At 44.6% G+C, this 24,035-nt stretch overlaps 1 protein-coding gene across 1 annotated transcript in view; it reads left to right on the top strand.

The window, feature by feature from the left end:
* Positions 1-214: 214 nt before the first annotated feature.
* RCL1 (RNA terminal phosphate cyclase like 1) overlaps positions 215-24,035 on the top strand; it is a 96,170-nt gene continuing 72,349 nt past the window's right edge. The window contains exon 1 of the mRNA XM_080819575.1: positions 215-230. The gene's annotated coding sequence lies outside the window, so the exon portion shown is untranslated. The remainder of the gene's footprint in view (positions 231-24,035) is intronic.

Genomic DNA, 24,035 nt, shown 5'->3' with positions numbered 1-24,035 from the left:
TTTTTAAAAATTAATTAATTATTATCATTATTATTATTTTTTAGTCATCTCTACAGCAGCGTGGGGCTTGAACTCACGACCCTGAGATCAAGAATCACGTGCTCTTTTGACTGAGCCAGCCAGACACAACGAGACAGACATCTGAGTGCATATTTCATCTGTAAAATGGGCATGGAAGATTAGTCGGGGATGTAAAAACAATGCGTGTAGAGTACAGTGCCAGCTACAGGGTAAGTGTATCTGAACTCAGAGACCAGGTGGGGGGGATTTAATGGGTAGAAGGCGCCATACTTAGAAATGTAATGGCTTGGGGGCACCTGGGTGGCTCAGTCAGTTGAGCGTCTGCCTTGGGCTCAGGTCATGATCTCAGAGTCCTGGGATCAAGTCCAGAGTTGGGATCAACAGGGAGTCTGCTCCCTGCCCCCTCATGCTCCCTGGTGTGCTCTCTCTTGCTCTCTCTCAAATAAATAAATATCTACATAAAAAAGAAATGTAATAGCTTGTAACATTCATGATTAAGAAAGAATGCAAACAAATGAATTAAACATTCAGTTCATGTAGTTAGAAAAAGGACATGAAAAATAACCCAAGGAAATCAGAGGAAGGGATTACGTAAAGAAAAAGAACATACATGAAAGGATTGGAAAACTTACAAAACAGAACTAACAAAAGACAGGAGAAGTCTGGGCAGGTACAAATTGTGAAACACTAGGAAACCTGAAAGTGTAGAGAAAGGGCGACTAATCCCCAGAGCTGGAGACCTGTGACTGTTTAGCTGCAAAAGAGCCCTGAATGAAAATCCTGGGAGAATTTGCCTTAGAAAAAAAAGCAGTTAGACAAAAGAGCTGAAGAATCATCCTATCGGGGAGGAAAAGCTGAGTGTTGTGGTCATATCAGCAGGCCCTGCAAAGCTGTCAGCTAACTGCAGCTTTGCTAAAGTTTGCTGATTACGAATGAGTAAGTGCCACAGTGTGGGCAGTCTCCTGGCAGCTGGGCCTCGCACACTCATTTCGCCATACGTAGGCATTCCTGGTGCTCCAGCGATAAAGACACTGAGCTCATATTGGTACATCAGAAGCTGTAAGTCGAGAAGAGATTTAAGACGGGCTTGTATGCCGGGGCTTGCCCTCTAGGAGTCCTGTCGAAGCCAGGGTCTGAAGAAGTCCAAGGTAGCCCCGCATGGAGAGAGACCGGCTGTCCCGGTCATTCCAGCGGTCCCGCTGAGCTGTGGTCACATGAGTGAACCCAGGAGTAGGTAGCTTCGAAAGAGTAGGCCAAGAGGTTTTCCCTCAGTTATGAGAACAGAATTGTCACTAACTTGGGAAGACTATAAGGGAAACAGGTCTGGGGGGGAGAATATCAGAGTTGAGACAGGTTTGAGACATCCAGTGGGAGTTGATAAGGAAGCGGTTAGAGGTGCGAATTTTGAGTACATGGTGCAGGTCCAGGCTGGAGATAGAGAATTTGGGAGTCCTCATTTAAATTCTCAAGAGCATAAACTCATTCAGGGAGGGAGTTTAGATGAGAGGAGACGAGGTCTGAAATCTGAGTTCTGGGGCGCTCCACCATTTGGAGGCCAAGGAGGAAATACTGAAGGAGTGTGAGGAGGAGAGGTGTCCGCCGAACGTGTTTCATGGACGGAGTGCTTGCAAGAGTCCAGCTCTCTGGATACGTACGACTGGGAACGGACTGAAAATGATTTCTAATTGTACAAAACAAAACCCCAATCAAATGGAACGTTTTTTTTTTACTTACAGTGTATAGCTGAAAAAAATCTGGAAATGGTTTTGTTCCAAACCCCATAGCTATTCAGCATCAATTTTCGTAATTTCCAAAAGTGGTAGATAAAGTTTACAAAATGCTTTCTCTGCAAGGAAACGTCTGGGTGTAGAATTCAAATTATTCAGAGTAAGGATATCAGGGGGAAAAGAAAGAGAAGGTCTCCACCAAAGTGGGAGTACAGACCAGAGAAGTGCAAGTCAGAAGGCTGTATTTTTTTTTTTAAGATTTTATCTATCTATTTGACAGAGAGAGATCACAAGTAAGCAGAGAGGCAGGCAGAGAGAGAGGAGGAAGCAGGCTCCCTGCCAAGCAGAGAGCCCGATGCGGGACTCTGATCCCAGGACCCTGAGATCATGACCTGAACCAAAGGCAGAGGCTTAACCCACTGAACCACCCAGGCGCCCAAGGCTGTATTTTTTTAACACTTGGTAAAGCAACAGAAGAAGGAGCCTTGGAGTTAAGACAATTTTATTTTGGAAGATTAAATAAACAAGACTATTTGGGAAAGCCCTGAGAAAGAAGAAAATGAAGAAAGCCTAGCCTTACCAGTTATTCAAACATCATGAGGCTTGGATAGTAAGATTAAGGTGTTGGCACATGAATACATAGATCAATAAAACAAAGTGGAAAAATCCAAAAATAACTGCATCAGGAAATTTAGTATGTGATAAAGATGGCATCTCAAATTGATGGAGGAAAAAGGAATATGGGGATAAGTGGATAGCCAGTCATATCTCTTTCTTACACAAGATGAATTCCAAATGGGTCAAAGATTTTTAAAAAATTTTTTATTAAATAAAGCTACATAAGTATTAGAAGGAAATAAGGGTGGATTCCTCTGTAATGGAGGAATTGGAAAAACTTTCTGAACTCAAAAGTTCAAAGTTCTGAACTCAAAACTCAAAAGGCAATTAAGGAAATGGCTGAAATTTGCATTATCCAAACAACAGCAACAATAAAATTTTTTTGTTGTTGTTTTTTCAAGATTTTATTTATTTATTTGACAGAGAGATCACAAGTAGGCAGAGAGGCAGGCAGAGAGAGAGAGGAGGAAGCAGGCTCCCCGCTGAGCAGAGAGCCCGATGCGGGGCTCGATCCCAGGACCCTGAGATCATGACCTGAGCTGAAGGCAGAGGCTTAACCCACTGAGCCATCCAGGTGCCCCAACAATAAAATTTTTTTGCACAGCAAAACACATCAATCAGCCAAACAAAAAGACAAGTTAAAAACTGGGAGAACAAATTTCCAACTTTCAGAAGATTCCTGTCCTATGGTTGTGTCCTGCAGGGCAAGGAGGACTTCCTGTTCCATGGGATTTGCCAATCACCAGGAGTAAATATTCCCACCATAACAGATTTTAAATTCGCAAGATGCACTCAGCTGTACAGTGTGGCCTCAGCTGGGTCACAGAATTCCTGATGATTTAATAATCAGCTACTAGCCACTTCTAGCCTCTCACTGTAAATATCCCTAATATATGAAGGGCTTAAAAAGATGGAGAGGAAAAGGAAAACCATCCCCTTGTGGGAAATAAGCAAGATATACAAACACACATTTACCAAAAAAAAAAAAAGAAAAGAAAATATAGAACCTTTAAATATATGAAAAGAAGTGCAATCATACTTGTAATAAAAGAAATGCAAATTAAAACTACAGTGAGATACTACTTTTCAACAAGTTTGGCCACAAAATGTGTTGACAAAGTAGTCAGGAAACAAGCACTTTTATTTTTTGCTGGTGGAAATACAAGAAGAAATATCTCTAAATACTAAGACACGATCTCCAGTGAAAAAAAGGAAGGTTGTAAAACTAAAGGTTTTTTGTTTTGTTTTTTTTTAAACTAGAGGGGAAAGAAGAGATGAATATACATTATACTTTTTAAAAAATAGATAAGGGGTTCCTGGCTGGCTCAGTCAGTACAGAATGTGACTCTTGGTCTCAGGGTCATGAGTTCAAGTCCCACCTTGGTCATTGAGATTACTTTTTAAAAAAGGAAATAAAAAGACAAAAACAAAGTTAAAAGGACAAATGAAGGGACAACTGGGTGGCTCAGTCATTTAAGCATCTGCCTTCAGTTCAAGTCATGATCCCAGGGTTCTGGGTTCAAATCCTGCATTGGGCTCCTTGCTTAGCTTCTAAGCCTGCTTCTCCCTCTGCCGGCCGCTCCCCCTGCTTGTGCTCACTCTTGCTCTCTCTCTCTCTCTGACAAATAAGTTAAAAAAAATAAAAAAATAAAAAAACAAAACCCAGGGGTGCCTGGGTGGCTCAGTAAGTTAAACATCTGACTCTTGATCTCACTTCAGGTCTTGATGTCAGTATAGGTCTTTTTTCTCTTTCTTTCTTCCTTCCTTCGTTTCTTTCTTTCTTTCTCTCTAAAAAGATTTATTTATTATTTTAGAGAGAGAGAGAGAGCGAGCGCACATGCCAGAGGGGCAGAGGGAGAGAGAATCTCAAGCCAGCGCTGCCCTGAGCACAGAGCCCCACTCGGGGCTCCAGCCCATGACCATCAGATCACCACCTGTCAGCTCAGGTCCTGATTTCAGGGCTGTGAGTTCAAGTCCATGCCCAGCATGGAGACTACTTAAAACAAAACAAAAAACCCATTACCTCTAGGGGGAGGAGGGAATGGGGCAGAGAGACAGAGAAAGAGATAAGACTTCTCTTTCTCTCTTTCTCTCTCTCTCTCTTTTTTTTTTCTTCAAGATTTTATTTATCTGTGAGAAAGAAAGAACATGAGTGGGGGAGGGGTGGCAGGAGAAGCAGACTCCCAGCCGAGTGTGGAGCCCGATGTAGGGCTCCATCCCGGGACTCTGGGATCATGACCTGATGGACGGCGGAGGCCTCACCGACTGAGCCACCCAGGTGCTTGAGATCAGACTTCACTGATTATGGTTTATAGAGTTGACTTTGTTAATTATGCAACAAGACAAATTTTTTTAAAAATTTATTTATTTGAGACAAAGAGAGCTAGAGCGAGCATGGGGAGGGAGCAAGAGAGAAGCAGACTCCCCGCTGAACTGGCAGCCCATCATAGGGCTCCGTCTTACAACCCCAAGATCACCCCCTTGAGCCAAAACAAAGAGATGCTTAACCGACTGAGCCACCAGGTGCCCCCAGACATAATTTTAAAAAACGTTTTCAGAAGCAAGCCCTAAAAGTCCAAGGCAAAATGAAACAAATGAACTTGGTTGTGTAATGACCTTGTCCTGTCTATTTTTATAAATTGCTACTGCTCTTTGAATAGCTTGCAGAAACATGAGTAGCCTCCTTCAGTACTGAGGTAACCCACGTTCTGAAGTTTTCTCTCGGAATTTTCCATACTATCTCACATATCTAACTTTGGCATTCCTTCCAGATGACAAATACCAAAACCTTGGCCACTTTCCTAGCCTGTGTTCTCCTCGCCTGAGGCATCACCTGTCTTTTGAGATAAAACTTCTCCCATCATACACTGACTCCTTTCAGAAATGAGATACTGTGTTATTCTCCTAATAATACCCCTTCCTTTCCAAAACTGTGGTCCATCCAGGGCATGTCTGTCCCAGGACCAAGGGATAAGGTAATCATACACCCTTGAGGGTAATCCTCCTCCTTGAAATTCAAGAGTTTCTTGGATCCCAGGATTTGGAGTTGCAGGTAGCTAAATTTGACTCTCACAAGCTGAGGGTCCTTGAACAAAATAATTAACTTCTTTTAACTTCAGTAGCCTCATTTATGAAATGAGGGGAAGATAACACCAATCTTATGGGGTCATTGTGAGAATTAAATAAGATATTGTATGTGAGGTGCCAGGCATGTACTTGGTGGTCCTTCTCTTCCCCTCCCTCTGCTTCCCTCCTCTTTTCTTTTTTTTTAAAGATTTTATTTATTTATTTGACAGACAGAGATCACAAGTAGGCAGAGAGGCAGGCAGAGAGAGAAGAGGAAGCAGGCTCCCTGCTGAGCAGAGAGCCCGATGTGGGGCTCGATCCCAGGACCCTGAGACCATGACCTGAGCCGAAGCCAGAGGCTTAACCCACTGAGCCACCCAGGCGCCCCCCTCCTCTTTTCTTATTTCCCACTTTCTTTCCATCCAATCTTCTTTCCACCTCCGTCCTTCATTAAATGAAATGAATTAGGAAGTTAGGAAACTTTTAAGGTTCTTTTCAAATCCCAAGATCCTTAGAAACATTGATGGAGTACAACACATTTAGATGGGGGCTTGGCTGCTAAGGATTAGAAATTCAAAGATGATAGAAATGTGGGTTTAGAGACCAATAGCAATTTTAATGGAAGAGGAGTTTAGGATTAAAGAAAACACAGGGGAAAGGGCTCCTTGATGGAACTATTTTAGGTTCTCAATAATATTAGAAATTCTGAGGATTTGTGTAAGGGAGGGGAGGAAATAGGGAAGTGAATGAAGGAGGTGGGGAAAAAAATTGAAAAGTGAGGAGAAGGTTAAAATAAAGTCAGATTACAACAGGTGTTGGTGAAGATGTAGAGAAATCGGAATTCTCATGTACTGCCGGTGGAAGTATAAAATGGTGCAGTCATTTCAGAAAGTAATCTGGCAATTTCTCAGTTAAACATCGAGTTACCATATAACCCAATTCCACTCCTGGGTATATACCCAAGGGAACCGAAAGCTTATGTCTATACAAAAACGTATACATGAGTGTTTGTAGCAGCATTGTTCGTAATAGCCAGAAGGTGGAAACAACTCAGACCTCCTTCCACAGATGCACGGATAAATAAAATGCCCTATATTCATACAAGGGAATTTCACCTTCCAAAGACCTGCAGATGGCCAACAGGTTAAGTACATGAAAAGAGGCTCAGCAGCATTAATCATTGGGGGAATGCAAATCCAGACCACAACGAGATATCATCTCACACCTGTCCGATGGCTATAAGATGATGGCCAAAGACCAGAAATAACAAACATTGGCAAGGAGGTGAAGCGAGAACTCTTGTGCCCCATCGGTGGGAATGTCATTGCAGCCACTATGAAAAACACTACGCACTACGGAGGTTTCTCAAAATATTGAAACCAGAACTGCCATATGATCTATCAACTCTACATCTTGGGTTTTGTCGGAAGAAAACAAAACACTTATTTGAAAAGTTATACACACCCTCATAGTCATTGCAATATTAGTTACATAGCCAAAATGTGGAAACAGTCTAAGCATCCCCTGATGGAAGAATGGATAAAGAAATTGTGGTATATGCAGTGGAATGTTATTCAGCCCTAAAAAAGAATGAATTCTTGCCATTGGCTACAGCACAGATGGACCTTGAGGGCATTGTGCTAAGTGAAACCAAATACCGGATGATCTCTCTCCTATGGGAATCTCAAACAACGACAGCAGCAGCACAAAGTCAGGCTCATAGATACAGAAACCTGGTGGTGGTTGGCTGAGGCAGGGATGGGGAGTGAGAGAGAAGAGAGAAAGGGGTCAAAAGATTAAAAGAAGAAGAGGAAAGAAAAGAAAAGAGAAGAGAAGAAAAGAAAGAGAAATTTGCCTTCCTGATTAAAAAACACTCTCTCCAAAACTAAAATAAAAACCTTTGAAGTGGGACGCACTGGTCAGCTCAAGTGTGGTCCATCCATAGAATGAAATGCTATGTAATGGCATTCAGGAGGGAGGCCAAAAACAGAAAGAGGAAAAGGCTTTTTTTTTTTTTTTTAAGATTTTATTTATTTGTTTGAGAGAGAGTGAGTGTGGGGGGTTGGGGCAGAGGGAAAGGGAGAAGCGGACTCCCTGCTTAGTGGGTGGCAGGGACCCTAAGATCATGACCTGAGCCACCCAGGTGCTCACATGGCCACTTCCTTACTCTGTCCTCAAATCCAGGGGTGCCTGGGTGGCTCTGTTGGTGAAGGAAGTGTCTGCCTTCGGCTCAGGTCATGATCTCGGGGTCCTGGGATCAAGCCCCGCATTGGGCTCTCTGCTCAGCAGAGCCTGCTTCTCCCTCTGCCACGCCGTCTGCTTGTGCTCACTCTCTGACAAATACATAAAATCTTCAAAAAAAAAAAAAAAAGAATGAAACAAATCCAATTTAACATAATATCACTTAAAAAAAATGACAGTGGATTTTTCTCAGCCTGTCTTTTACCGATTTATTGAGGTATAATTGATAGCATCGCCTTTTTACTCTTCATATTAATTGACTCTTTTGTTTGTTTGTTTGTTTCCGTCAGTGTTTACGGAAGACGAGGCCTGGTTTTAGGAATAGAGCAGTGAACACAGCAAAGCTCTTCCACTCAGGGAGTCTTCCTTCTAGTGAGTGAAAGATGGGGATCTTAAAGATCGCTGCAAAGCAAAGCAAGAAAATAATACTAATCTCATACTAATAAGTCATAAAGCAGAGGAGAATTAAAATCTGTGAACAATTCTTTCAAATACCAACCTCTCTTTTCAGTCAGTCTGTGCGGCCTCTGCCTCGCGGGATATTCCCTGCCGCAGAACGAGGTGCAAAGGCCAAGGGCTGAGTCCTAGGCCTGGTTCTGCAGACCTAGCGGAACCTTCCGGGCCTCCGCAGTAAACCTGGATGGATGGGAAGTCCCAGAGCGGCTGGTGAGGCTCTTCCCCATGTGGGCGCCCTCCATCGTTTTGTAAATGTACATCCACCCACAATGTCTTTGGGCAACCCTTCTTTTTTTTTTTTTTTTTTTTAAAAGATTATTTATTTATTTTTGACACAGAAAAAGAGACAGTGATAGAGGGAACCCAAGCAGGGGAGCAGGAGAGGGAGAAGCAGGCTTCTGGCCAAGTGGGGAGTCCAACGTGGGGGCTCCATCCCAGGGCCCTGGGATCATGACCTGAGCCTAAGTAAAGCAGATGCTCAAGGACTGAGCCACCCAGGCACCCCTGGGCAGATTCTCTTTTGATCACCACCCCCCACCTTTGCCTCAAGATTCCACAGACTGCCTTGAAAAGACCAACATGTTAACACGTTCAGATACTATCATGTCGCAAATAACTTTTTAGAAAGTTAATTACTCAAATTAGTCCTAGTAGATAAAACTGTGATGCCTTGGGGCACTGCGAGGATTTGGGTGTAATGGGAAGGGTGGCGAGAACAACCTGGTCCGAGGCTCTTGGTGCTTAAAACAAAAACAGACCACCCCTCCCCCACCCCCCAAAAAACCCCCTGTACAGAAAGGACCCCAAGACACAGTCTGCAGTTTCGCCCTGGGCTCGTCATTCATTCACTGTCTGAAGAACAACAGAGTATGTGGCTGAGCAGGCGAGGAATACTGATTTCTCAGCAAGCGCTAATTGAGCTAAATAAATATATAAATATGTAAACATTATGTATAAAACATTATAAATATAATAATATCATTTATATATATATTAATTTTATAAAATATATAAATATATGCATATATAACATATATACATATATAACAGATATATACATATACATACATAAATATATATTTATTATCATTTATATAATATGTGTCATATAATATATATTATTTATATAATATATATTATATATTATGCATTATAATACGTATAAATATATACATATATGTAAATATATACAAATATATGTATATATTTATAAATATATAAACATATGTATATAATATATGTAGTTTATAGATTATACATTAATTTTATACAATATGTTAAATATATAAGTATATATTACATATAAGTACACTTATATATGCTATATAAAAATAATATATATTTATATATATATTTATATAAATAATAGAAAAACGGAAAAAGATGAACTCTGCTGACAAGCAGCCTGTGTCCTACAGCTCTCATGAGTTCCCTCCGGGAAAGGCGCCCTGTGCAGAATGGAGCCCCGCAGCAGAAGTGACCGCTGCTCAGGTGGGGGTTTCGGCTGTGCGGGTTACGAGCCCGGACGGAGCGAAGGGACAGGGAGCGGTCCAAGTTGGACCGGGAGGAAAGTCCTACAACCACGGACGGAGGGAACGTCGAGGAGGAGGAAACCAGGCCCGAGCCTCTCTGGGTCTGAGGCTGCTCCTCGGTGCGCTGCAGTTCCTGAGACGCCCAGAAGGAGGCGCTGTTCCTGCATTCTTCCTGCTCCCGCCCAGCCCTCCAGGAAGCTACAGGTGATAGGATTTATCATTTAGATTTCAGTTTACAGATTTTTTTTTAAATGTACATTTTACTTTACTTTTTAAAAGATTTTTAAAATTTATTTGAGACAGAGTGAGCACGAGCAGGGGGGAGGGGCAGAGGGAGAGAGAGAAGCAGACTCCCCAGTGAGTAGGGAGCCCAGTCTGGGGCTTGATCCCAGGACCCCCAGATCATGACCTGAGCTGAAGGCAGATGCTCAACAGAATGAGCCACCCAGACACCCCAGTTTTATTTGATTTTTAAAGTAATCTCCGCCCTCAACATGGGGCTGGAATTCATGACCGCCAGCCCAAGAGTCTCACACTCTACCAACTGAACCAGCCAGGCACCCCTCATTTGACGGTTTTGTGAGCACTTCCCCATTCTAGCCTTACAACAACTAGGGAATGTTGGGGGGCAAGTCCTATCATCCCCGTTTTACAGAAAGAAAACTGAGAGGCAGCCAGTTTAAGTGACTTACTCCACGTCAGCAATTTTTTTTTGACTGCTTACCCAGTGCTCTCTCCGCTCCGCTGCCTAGAATAAAGCAGGCTCATCAGGTACAACTGAGGAATGGACAAAGACCCAAGAACTCCCTGACCATTCCTGTGGGTCCTTTCCACACAGCAAATGGCCTTGGGAATGCTGCTGCTCTTAGGATGTTTGGAGGTCAAGTTGGGTCCACTTGTGTTTCAAGCATATAATTAAATTTAGCTTTGTTGGGTCATTCTGTGGTCAGGCCATGGGTTGAGCTTGGCCAAGGGGAAGGAAGGGTATAAGCAGAAGTGGGTTGGGCACCTGCCACTTTTCCGGCTCAGTACCTCTCTTCTCATGGACATGAAGACACCCAAAGTCACCCCTCAGTGACTATAAGTTGTGAAACCTCTCTGAGGATTGCTCTTAAGAAAGGCTGAGGAGCGCCTGAGTGGCTCAGTCAGTTAAGCAGCTGACTTTGGCTCAGGTCATGATCTCAGGGTCCTGGGATTGAATCCCACGTTAGGGTCACTGCTCAGCACAGACTCTGCTTGTCCTTCTCCCTCTGCCTCTCTCCCCCACTCATGCACTCTCTCTCAAATAAATAAATAAAATCTTAAAACAAAAACAAGCAAAGGCTGAGAAGGCCTGGTATACTGTTAAGAGATCTAGGGTCCTCGGGCAGCTGATGCTGCCTAGTTCAAGGAGCTTAGTGGAGAGACATCAGAGTCTTTGAATAAATGTAAAAAAATTGGCCAGAAAATGTTTTCCTCTATCAGTGTATTTGCAGTTGTTGCAATAATGCTCTATAACAACAACACTCTATAAATTCGCATCTCAGTGACACACAGCAAACATTTATTTTCTTGCTTAGAAGCCTCTGAGTTGTCCGCTCCTCCCACCCCAACTGAGGCTGCAGGTCTAGCCCAGGTCTGCTCTGTGGTCTTCATCATTCCAGGCCCGGTGGCCAACGAGGTCATGCCTGGTGAATTGCATAAGCACAAAACAGCAAGCCTGTTTTGTTAAAGCCTCTGCTTGGATCCCAGTGTCACTCATACTGCACTGACCAGAGCAAAGCATGGATGCCGAACAGGGGAACGCAGTCTGGGCTAGAGGGAAGTGCTGCGAAGTTGCTTAGCAAAGGACATGGATGTATAATTCTAAACTTTTGTTATTATTATTTGAGAGAGAGAGAGAGAGACAGAGGGAGTGCTGGGGATGACGGGCAGAGGAAGAGGGAGAGAATCTTAACCAGGCTCCACACTCAGTGAGGAGCCCCACGCGGGACTCAGTCTCAAGACTCCCAAGATCATGACTTGAGCCAAAATCAAGAGTCAGAGGTTTAACCAACTGAGCCACCCAGGCGCCCCTGGATGTAGAATTCTAAAACAGAAAGCGCAGCATTGGGAGCAGTGGGGTGCACTGGAACCCCAGTCAGTAATCTGGTAATGGATCACTAACATCGGTTGAGTCTTACTACGTGCTAGGCACATCACAACAACTCTATGAGGTAGATACTGTTATGGTCCTTACCTTACAGATGAAACACAGCCGAGGCACAGTGGGTTGAGGGAAGAATGAAGATCACAGTAAGTGGCAGGGGAGGGCGAGGATAAGGAACACTGTTCGTGTGCTCGCTCCCTTTTTTGTCTCTCCTATTCTTCTCCGACCCTCCCCAACACTGTCTCTCGCTCTGTGTGCTTTGTATTTGGAAATGATGCCATCTGGTCTTCCAGGCCAAACCCTTAGCATCATCTTTAGGTCCTCTCACTTGCCCTCCCACCCCCACCCAGTGTATGGGTCCTTAGGTTCTGCCGTTTGGACACCCTTACCTCTTCCTTTGTCTGCCCTCTCCTCTTCGCCCAGTGCCAGTCCCTCCACACAGAGACCCACCACTTCTTTCCCGGTGTGTCCCCTCCTTTCATCCTGCACCCATTGGCATTGCTGCCAGAGGGGTTTTCCTATAATGCACTTCTGGCCTCGTCCTTCTCCTGCATTCCCCAGAGCTTTCAGGATAAAGTCAGATTTCAGTACCGCAGGTCCTTCCTTTCTCTCAGCCACATTTGGCTCCAGCTCCCCACACAACCTGTGTGTGGTCTCATGCCCTCTTGCCTCCGTGGATGCCACACCCTCTGTCTAGATCCTCTGCTCCCGCTTCATCTTGTCAAGTTCTGTTTGTCTAGAGTCTTCCCTTCCGGGAAGCTTTTCCCAGTCTCTTCCCGAGTCTGATTAGTGTCCCTTCTCTGAGTCCCCGGCAGACTTTGCCTGTACTTTGTGGCATTTACAGATTACAGATTACATTGTAAGAGTGGATTGCGCTATCACTTCTCTATCATTAGTTTTTCTCAAAACACGATTCATGGAATCCCTGCTTCAGAATCACCCGGGAGCCTAAAACCTAGGCTCCTGGGACCTTAGACCCACACACTCAGAATTGTTGCAAGGCAAAGGCTAGGAGTCTCCATTTGAAAAATCCCCCAAGGAGTGACTGGGTGGCTTACGTGTTGGTTACGTGTCTGACTTTGGCTCAGGGTCGTGTTCTCGGGGTCCTGGGATTGAGCCCCAAGTGGGGCTCCTGGCTCAGTGGGGAGTCTGTTTGTCTCTCTTCCTCTCCCTCTGCCCCAGCCCCCCGCTTGCTTTCTCTCTCTCTCTTTCTCTCAATTAAAGAAACAATAAACAAACCAACCAAGATGATTCTGACTTGTACCAAGTTTAACCACCACACTGGGCAGGAGAGTGGCCGTGCTTTCATGGACATCAACCAGGGTTCTGAGTGAGTGAAATGAGCTGCACTGGTCCTGGATGCCAGTAGGTGGCGCTGTGTCAACGCAAATGCTTTCGTGCGAGCGGGGAGGAGGAAGACGGGCAGTTCTGTTTTACTGGAATTCAAGCCTCAAAGGCTGCGTAATTGAATTTATTATTATTACTTTCCTGTTCAATTTGCCTACCACTGTCCCACTTGCACGAATAAATTGATTTCTGATGGGATGAGAAGTTGGACAAGCAGAGCAGAGAGAGGCTGGTCACGGAGATCTGAGCTGAGGGGAAGGATATTCCTTAATCCCCTTATTTCCATCCTCAGTGATGGAAAGCTGATCCTAGCAAGCTCTGCATGTTGTGAAATCACCCAAAGCATTCAAAAGAATATGCCATTTCAGCAAGAGGGTGGAGCCATCCTGCAATTTCTGGTTGTCCTCCCCTGTTTTCTTTATGGACTGTCACAGACCTGTATGTCCTAAGTAGGTTCCACACCCAGTACGGAGCCCAATGGGGCCTTGAACTCAGACCCTGAGATCAAGATCTGAGCTGAGATCAAAAGTCAGATGTTTAACCAGCTAAGCCACGCAGACACCCCCGTGGTTAACCTTTTTAAAATTGCTTCCCTCCCTATCAAAAGTCTGAAAGCCTGAGTCTTCCTCCTGGGCTGAGTACTTGATTCTCCTAAGGGACAGGGGCCCCACAGACAGCCCTTCCTCCCTCTTCCAGCCTCCCTCTTGCCCCCCACGAGCATCCATGTGCAAATAACTGATAGGGCTGTCTCAGGGCCAGAGAAGACTATCAGGCAAGGCCAGAGCTAGGGGCTGAGCTGTTTTCCTCTGCAGGGAACCAGGGGTGGGGTTTGCTGCATTTTCAGCTCCAGGCAGAGGGGAGGAGAGAGTGGGGAATGCAAAGGAGCATAGTCTTAATCTTATTGGGAAGGTACAATTGATTTATTTTTAATATTAATTTTGTTTTAAGTAGTCTCCACACCCAATGTGGGGCTTGAACTCATGATCCCGAGATGAAGAGTCGCATGCTATACCAAGTGAGCCAGTCAGGCGCCCAGGGAAGGCATAATTTAAAGGTATCACACAAATTAAGGACAATAGCAACCAAATAGGAATGACTACTGAATTACAAGCTCTGAATGACCCAGTATAAATTAGATGGCAGTGCTTCAAAAGAATGTGGGGAAATACAACTCTCCTTTTTCTTTCTTTTCATTCTTTGAACCGTCAAGTTCAAAAGTCATTAAGTGGGAGGCCAAGCAAGGCTAGGACTTCATGGCCCGTTCCTGGTCATAGCTGCAGGCAAGGGCATCCTCCCAGGCCCCCAGCATGGGTTCGATGGCCCTCATGATGAGAGGTTGGCCCACAGCTTCCTCTAGATGGAGTCAGACGCCTGGAGCCTGGGGAGCCCCAAGCAGGCGTGTCAGGTGACCTGTGTGAATGTTCCTGTCTTTGTCTGATGTCCTCTCCTCAGCCTGGGGAGAAGGGCTGTTCTGGGCATGAAGGAGCTGTCCTCTGGACAGGGAACCGAGCCTGCCCCACCTATAGGCAGCACCCGTGATCTCTGAGCAGACTGAACACTGGGCATCAGAGAACAGTCTGCGCATTCTGGGCAGCCTAAATGCTAAGGCCAGCAGCCCTAGCAGGAATGTCACCCTCCAGGAAGTTAAGGGAGAGAGCAGCCAGCCAGGAGCAGGTTCTACAGGCCACACAACACGTGTTCCTGCTAGGGAGGCCGATCTGGTTCAGCCTGTCCAAGGAGGACTGCCCGGAGTGGGGCAGGGAGCTCTCCAGCTGGAAGCTCTGCACCCATGGGATAGGCTCTGGCCCCCAAGGCTGGGCTGGACAGGATGCCAGGGCTCAGGCCCAGGAGGGCCATGACCAGCCTTTGCCTTTCTCTGCTAGTGGCAGGTAGAGCACCCCCTACAGATCAGAGAGAGGCAGATCTATGTTCTCCTGATTGACAGGATATTGTGAGGGGCCGATGCTTCCTCTCGGAAGGGGTCTCAGCCTTGGAAAGATGGGAGGGAGGAGTTCCCCTTCTTTCTGTTCCACAGATAGTCTAAGAAAGGTGCCACTGCTGGCTGGGGGAGTCTTCGGAAAAAATCCTCTTCTCTCCGTGTGTGGTGGGGGGGTTGGTTAGGAGCAGGTGCTGCTGGGGAAGAATTGTGGCTAGACTGTTCCACCCCAGAAGCTGTAGACGATGACTCAACAGACCAAGGTCAAAGCTATTCTGGGCTGGATCCCCAGCTGGGATGATGGTTGTTTGACCACTGGCTGCCCAAACCATGGTGTGTCCCAGAGAGATCTGGGACAGCTGGGTTTAAGGGGAGGGTCATGGGAGCCTGCTTCCCAGTGGCTGTTACTATTGATGATTCCAGGGCTGGTTCCTCTTCCTTCTTAGATGGTCGGTTAGGCCCCCCATGGGACTCTAGCTTTCGGGTCCCAGATCTACTTTTGTCTCATACTCCTCATCTCAGGACTGGCGCTTACTGTCTACCCAATTGTTCGAACCAGAAAGCTGGATGGGATCTTTGCTTCAGGCTTCCTTCCCTCTTCCCCTTTGGGTCCCCTCTCTTCTGCCACTGCGATAATCCAAACTACCATCATTGGCTGCCCAACAGCAGGAGACTCTTTACTGAGCTCTCTACTTCCTCTTTCCCTGCCTCCAGCCCCACCCATCTGCATATCTCCCAGCAGCCAGCACCCAACATCTTGGGCACAGCACCATGGTTATTTCCTTCAGCCACTTGGCACAAGTCATACGTTTATTTTGTTGTTCACTTTGTCATCTGTCTCCCCCACTAGATTGTGCACCATGGGACAGGGGAGCTGGTCTGCTCAGTGTGTCATTGTATCCTTCCAGCCAGCACGGGGCCTGGCACAGAGTAGATAATAGTTTTTAGATGAATGTCATTAGGCCAAAGAGTTTAGATTTGCAAGGAGGAGTTTCACGCATTTTGGAAAAAGGACTGATAAAAAGCATAAAGACATGTTAGAGCATTAGAGGGAATGATGGAGGCAGCTGGAGGGATGTTAGTGGCTCTTCCTTACTAACAGTCTCCCAGTCGATGGGGCCTAAGACAATGGTATAAAATGCAAGAGGAAAGGATGGAATCCTAGAGAAAGTTTAAAGGAGGAATTCCCATCTTCCCAAATATGTTGGGAAGGAGAGAGTCACTGACATTCTAAGCCTGGTGAGCCAGAAAAGTAGTGTTACTCCACCTCTTTGGGAAAGCAATAGCCTGACTAGGGAAAACCTCAGTTTTTAGACACTTTGAGTTTGAAATGACTAAATATTTCCGGCGGGCCACGGAGAATAGCCAAACTCCTTCGACTTCTTTGGGAAACCTGTTTACCAATGTGGTCAGCCGTGAAACGGTCATCAGGTTTATGATTCTTGATTTCCTTACATGGGAAGTCAAGGAATTGAAACAAATTCTATAATTCTAGCAGAAAGGAGAGAGTTAAATCAAAATTCTAAACACTGTTTCATTTTAAGACACAGCCAAATAATTTTGAGCCATAATTTTGTTATATCAGACAGGAGTACTAATGGCTTTACCATTATCTATTGAATATGCAATGATTTTATTTATGCATAACTGCCATAACTAATTAACTGCCACTTAGGTGTATTTTTCCGTGTTTTCCAAATTTTCTATGACAACATTTGGTATTTTTACAAATTGGGAGAAATAAGGGATACTTTTTTCAAACAAAAATATGAAGACTCACTGTCTCAACTTCTGAATGAATAGCTTTGGGGTAAGCACTTGCCTTTACACACCAAACATATGTAAGCATAGAAGTTACTAAATGTTCCCAGAAGTCACTGGAAATTTCCCTCCAAGAAGTATCACACATGTTGATATTTCTTGGAATTCTCTGCAGCTGGTTCCTCTTCCCTAGTTTCAGACTGCTTGGTCCCAACAATCACTGAGCTGGAATTATACAGTAAGCCCATTGTTGCAATAATTCTCCCTGAAGGGATTTGTCCCTTTTTTGTTATTATAGTCCCAGACCTAACTATTAGCTATTCTTCTTGATGTGGTTTTGATCTCTTGGAGGATTTTCACATCAGAAGTGTCTTTTAGGGGTTTGTTTTACTGTGGTAGGACTTCCATTAGGGGAACAAATCAGCGTGGGGAAGTAGCAGGGGTGGGTGGGAAGGGGAGTACAGAATATTACTCACAAAATCCATAGTCATCTTGGTTGTTAGACTGAAGAATGGCCCAGAGGTAAGTGACTGGGAAAGAATCATCTGGAAATAATGACATTGAAGACTACTGCAAAAAAAATGGTCATATTTCACCATGAGAAGAAGGTAGGACGTTGGGCTTTGTAGCAAGAAGGATTAAGCTCTACTCACAGAAGCAGTGGATCACAATAATAAGAGGAAGAATGAAGTCAATCTCATCTATGAAGAACAATTCAAGTTGTCAGGAAATGGAGCACACTGCTTCATGGGACCTAAGCTGTCTACCTATGGAAGTTTTTGAGAAGATTCTAGAAGACTGTTCTCTAGGAATGGTCCAGGAAGGCTGTGTGTTGGACAGAGCCCTGGACTTTATTTCTCACTTAGGCACCATGTCCATGGTGGACTGACTCCTGCATCCTGTTTGTCCTCACTCCAGGCCCCGGGCTAATGGAGCATCGAGTAACTGGAAAAATGGCAGTCGCCATGGAAAAGGGAAAGAGGAGCTTTGGTGTGAAAGCGGCATGGGTCATTTCTGCTCACATTTCGCTGGCCAAAGCAAAATGCATGGTAACCCCTAAAATCAGGTGGGCAACTCAAGATGCATATGCCTTATTTTAGTGGGCAAATAGAAATGGTTTGTAATATGAGTGGCATAGAGCTTATAATTTGTTGTTGTTGTTGCTTTTAAAGATTTTATTAATTTATTTATTTGACAGAGATCACAAGTAGGCAGAGAGGCAGACAGAGAGAGAGGAGGGGAAGCAGGCTCCCTGCTGATGTGGGGCTCCATCCCAGAACCCTGGGGTCATGACCAGAGCCCAAGGCAGAGGCTTTAACCCACTGAGCCACCCAGGCGCCCCGAGCTTATAATTTTTTAAAACTCATATGTGAATAGAACTTTTGAAATGCTTCATGGGGCTTGGGAACGGTTTGTTCTTTGTGCTCTTAAGTAGTTCCAGCATTACTCCAGCCAGAGGACAAGTTCCAGGACCCAGAGGATGGTGCGGTCCTGATGGGATTTTGGAATATAGGTGAGGTTTGGTGGGGTGAGGCCCAGAGCTGACGAACAAGAAAAAATTCTTTTTTTTTTTTTTTTAAGATTTTATTTATTTATTTGTTGGAGAGAGAGAGCGAGCAGACTCCCTGCCGAGCAAGGAACCCAGTGTGGGACTCGATCCAAGGACGCTGGGATCATGACCTGAGCCAAAGGCAGCGGCTTAACCAACTGAGCCACCCCGGTGTCCCCCAAGAAAGAATTCTTGAGACGTCTTTGGTGCAAAATGGTGGTTTCATTAAAGCTCAGGGACAGGGACAGGACATGAAAGAGCTGCTGCCCCTGGGTTGTGGGGGGTGTCTGATTATATACTTGGGTGGTGGGGGAGGTGAGGAAAAGGGAGGTTTCAAAAGGATTTTCATGTCTTAAAGAAGACCCGTAGGATCCCGGAGGCCTTGCCGTTGCCAAGATCAGATTGTTTTCCCTCTATCGAGGCATTAACATTAAGACTGTTGGAGACTTCCTGGAGGAATGTCACCTATATTCCACCCAGGAGTGTGGGGGTGGGGGGAGGTTGCAGGGTATCAGCTCGTGCTCTGTGCTTAGATAGCCTTCTGCTCCCTCATCAGGCCTAACTCCGTGGTTGTCTAAGAAGTGGCAGACTTCTGCAGCGGAAACTAACAGGAATCCATGAGTCAGGGATGGGGTTCATGTTCTGATGCAGAGCTTTGCAATGGTAGTGTTAGCATTGTTGTTCCGAGACGATTTTTTTATGTCTTGTGGGAGAAAACAATGGAGTAATTATGTTGGAGATGCCGGAAAGCAAGATTTTTGCTACGGAATCAAAGAGGTACACACGTAGGAACAACAAGGTGAATTTCATTTCACTCAAATCCTGATTTTGAATTGCAGGTACTGCTATGAGCTCAGTATATTTTTTCTTAAAAAGGAAAAGAAGAATTTTCCAGCTCTGTCTACTGAGAAAGCCTAGAAATAAAAACAAAGTTGCTAAGGAGTGCCCAGGTTATGGCCTCTAATTACCACTACCACTTCCCACTAAAAGAAATCAAGCTTCTTGGAAAAATGGCCAATTCCAGATTAGGCACAGGAAACATACAGGTTGAGCCTGGAACATCATGTGACCCAAGACCACAAGAGCTTTATCAGGGAATACCTGAGTCATGCAAAAAGGCTCAGCAACCAGGCTGAACGGTCTCTTCCTGGACAGAGGGGATGCTCTGAACATTTTTAAGACTACAAATGCCATGGATTGAAACACATCAAATGTGCTTGAATTCACCCGCTCATATACCTGCAAATCCCCAACGGAGACGGTTACAGAACTTACTATTTTGAAAAACTGGGAGATAAAAGAAGAGATCTTACCTTTCCTCTATGAACCTCACCTTATAGTTGATGAGAGGGAGCTTCTCTTTTTGGAAGTATTCCAGTTAAGAAATAAGAAATCTTCGGATTAGAATATGACGGTTTTGCATCCCCTAATGAATTAACGGAGGTAGGCAATAATCATCGGCAGCAGTCAGCACACAGAACAGACCTCTAGACATGTATGTCTATTGACAGAAGTGCATAGCCTACCTATAAAATAGACCTTCTGGGGACGCCTGGGTGGCTCAGTAGGTTAAAGCCTCTGCCTTCGGCTCAGGTCATGATCCCAGGGTCCTGGGATTGAGCCCTGCATCGGGCTCTCTGCTCAGCAGGGAGCCTGCTTGCTCCTCTCTCTCTCTGCCTACTTGTGACCTCGGTCTGTCAAATAAATAAATAAAATTTTTAAAAACAATACAATTAAAAAATAAATAAATAAAATAGACCTTCTGCAAAGCCAGCGCATGACTTTTGGCACTTTTGCCTTGCAAGCAGTATTTGGCATTGTCTGGCGATATTTTTGATTGTCCCAAGTGGGAGAGAGAGTGCTACTAGCATCTAATGGTTAGAGGCTAGGGTCACTGCTCAAATTCCAACACGGCATAGGACAGTTCCCCACCATGAAGATTTGGCCCCAAATGTCAATAGTGCTGGACTTGAGAAATCTCACTTTAGATCAAATAATCAAGTCACATATAGTTATGTATATAGTGACAGGGGAACAGGTCAAGTGACATTGCAGGGATGCAGTTAACAAAATCAGATCGTGGGAACCTCTGTAAGATGATTGAAGTCGTTTCTTTAGCAAATAAAAGGGTACTTATCTTTTACAGATAGATACCGAAATATTTACAGATGAAATGTTTTTGATGTCCGGGTTTCCTTCAAAATAATTTACAATGGATATGGGTCGATGGGTGGGGGTCTGCATAAATAAGACTGGCCATGAGTTAATAGTCGTTGAACTGGGTAGATAAGTATATGAAGTCTTGCTCTCTGGTGTGTTAAAATTGTGCCTCTCTGTAGTGTTGCTGAGTGTCTTAATGGCGTGGCAGCTAGTGCCTCTCACAGCAGGCAATCCAAGAGAAAGACCAGGCAGGGGCCTGCAGCTCCTCTTGTGACCAAGTCTTAGAAGTCTTACTGTCACTTCTGCCATATTTTATTCATTAGAAGTGAGTCACTAAGCCCAGCCCATACTCAAGGGAAGGAAAATTAGGATCCACCCATTGAAGGGAGGTACGAAGAATTGGAGGGCACATTCTAAACCATCACAACTGGCCGTTTTAAAATTTTTTTAAAATTTTATTGGCCTGCAACATCCTAAAGTGATAGAAACTCTAGTCTCAGTAAACCTATGCTGGTATAAAAAAAGACTACAGGTACACTGAGAGATTGTACCCACACCTAACCAGGCTAAGGTATCTCCTTGCTTAATACTAAAAGAGTCAATCTAAACGGAACCCTGATAGTATTTAACAGTGAATTGTTTTTAAAGGTGAAGGGATCTATTGAAACAATTTGAAAGAAACAAAAATAAAGATTTTCAGTTAAGGAAGTACTGAAAGGTAAGGTGAGGTTTTTTTTTTAAAGGTTTATTTATTTATTTATTTGAGAGAGAGAAAGGGAGGATGCGTGTACATGTGTGTGCATGCCAACAGTGGAGAGGGCATGGGGAGAGAGAGTCCCAAGCACAGAGCCTACCACGGGGCTTGATCTCACAACCCTGAGATAATGACCTGAGCTGAAACCAAGAACCAGTCTCTTAACTGAGTGAGCCATCCAGGTGCCTGGGTGATTCTGAAGGGTGCCTGGTAGATTCTGAAGGGGAAATTCGTTTGCACTATCCCTGAGAATTCTCACTGGAATTAAAGGAGAGCAAAGATACAGGGTTGTTACAAGCCAATGAACAAAAGCCAACACTTAGCTTCTCATCTTCCAAATATCCACAGGCTCATCATAATCAGAAGCATTCACAGTAGGCTGGATGTAATCCCGTAGTTTCCTTTATGGGAAACCCTAACTTGTGCAAAATGCATGGTATAAGCTAAACAAGGACACTGCTTCCTCCATCTCTCAGGCACTCACCCTAGTCTTGAGGCAGCTCCCTGATGTGCTGTCCCCTCCTTTTTGCATGTCTTTCTTCCTCGTATCAGAGAATCTCATGAAGAGTAGCTCCTAGACCCCGTGCAGCATAATCACCTGAGGTGTGTATTTAAAGACATTTCTAGAGCCAACCCCACTCTTACTAAACCAGAAAATCTCAGACTGTGGCCCAGAAATATGCATCTTTAATAAGATCCCCGAGGTGAAATTGTTTTGTACAATAAAGCTGAAGGACCCCTGTATCAGGCTGTGAGCATGAGAAGACAGTCTGTGTCTGACTTGTCTCTGCACGCTTAGTCTCTCGCCTGTATCTTGTACCTTTCCTGGCATAGGCACCCCAGCATGCTGGTTGGTGTTAGAAAAATGGTCAGGGACTCCTGGGTGGCTGTCAGTTGGGCATCTGCCTTCGGCTCGGGTCATGATCCCAGGGTCCTCGGATGGAGTCCCACGTCGGGCTCCTTGCTCGGTGGTGTGCCTGCTTCTCCCTCTGCCTGCGGCTACCCCTGCTAGTACACACTCTCTCTCTAATAAATAAATAAAATCCTTAAAAAATATTAAAAAAAAAGAAAAATGTTCATGGAATTGAACTGACTTGGAAAGATTTCCACATCTTAACGAAGTTTTTTTTTTAAATATTTTATTTATTTGACAGAGAGAGGTCGCAAGTAGGCAGAGAGGCAGGCAGAGAGAAAGGGGGACGCAGGCTCCCTGCCTAGCAGAGAGCCTGATGCGGGGCTCGATCCCAGGACCCTGAGATCATGACCTGAGCTGAAGGCAGAGGCTTAACCCACTGAGCCACCCAGGCACCCCTCTTAACGAAGTTTTAACTCCACTAATTCACGAAGAGATTTTAGGTTGAGGTGATCGTGCACTGTTTTTGCCCGTCTAGCATCTGTTATCTCCTGTGATAACAGCGCCATTCCTCTCTTGTGCTCCGTTCCTGTAGTCTGAGAGGCACTGGCAAGACTTTTGCTACAAAGGAAGTGAGCCTGTGTTCCAGGTTTGGCCAATCAGAGCATATATCCCCCCAGACTACTGTGACTAGTTCAGAAACGGGTCTGTGATGTAGTGAGAGCTCCACTCCAGATTTCCTGGTGTGGAAAGTGGTGGCTTCTTTGTGCCAGGTTCGCTAAGCTAGTGAACGTGAGTCTGGACTTTCCAGTGACTATCTTTTTTTCCTTTTTTTATTCAATGAATTAACATAGAGTGTATTATTAGTGTCAGAGGTAGAGTTCAGGGATTCATCAGCTGCAGGGAATACCCAGTGTTCATTACGTCAAGTGACCTTGGTAATGCCCATCACCCAGTTATCCCCTCCCTCCACGCACCTCCAGTGACCATCCTTGTCTCTACCTAATCTAAGTGGTCTCTACAGATTTGCCTGTTTGGGACATTCCATATATATGGAACCATATAACAGGTAGTTTTTTTTCTTTTTTGGCTAGATGGCTTCTTCCACGTAGCATGATGTTTTCAAGCCTCATCCATGTTATACCATGTAAAGAGCGTCATTCCTTTCTATTGCCAATGAATACTCCACTGTACGGATATAGTCTATTTTGTTTATCCATTCATCAATCAGTGGACATTTGGGTACCCTTTGACTTCTCATGGATCAAATAAATTCCTTTTTGTGGTTAAGTATTCTTCTAACAGTGAAAAAGTTGTAGTGTTGATGGTTCTGAATCAAATGTCGGCACATGTGATTTGATGAGTGATGAGTGTGATTTGAAGAGAGGGTGAATAAAATATGATAGTGAATGAAATATGAGAACTTTCAACAATCCTAGAAAATCAGGGCTCTATTGTTTACGTAACAATGTTACTTTATGTATTAGGCTTCAATTCACATCTGCTGCTTCATAATTATAAATCATAACGTTTCATAATTATGATATGGCTTCAAGATTGGCAACTGGTGCCTTGAAAATCCTGCTCCGAGCATTTATCACCTGCTGATCATCCACTCTCTGTCACTTTCACACTCAGTGAACATGGTTTAAGGTTATCTGTAAGCCAAAACTCAAGTTCCTCACCTCGCCCCCTCTCAAAGCCTCTAAAACAAGCACATAGATGTTTTCAAATTTTACCAGTGTTTTTCCTGCTAACAATTACAGGAAAACAGAGATTAAATATTACAGTGAATGGGCCTCCAAGAATCATAAAAAATCTTTAAAAGCACTACTTGCAGTTATCCCTGGTCATCATCTCAATGTTAGTGGGACTCAGGCCATTGT

Source organism: Martes martes (assembly GCF_963455335.1).
Source record: "Martes martes genome assembly, chromosome: 12".
NCBI lineage: Eukaryota > Metazoa > Chordata > Mammalia > Carnivora > Mustelidae > Martes > Martes martes.
Note: the sequence above shows the minus strand (reverse complement) of the source record. Positions and strands in the feature narration are given on the sequence as shown.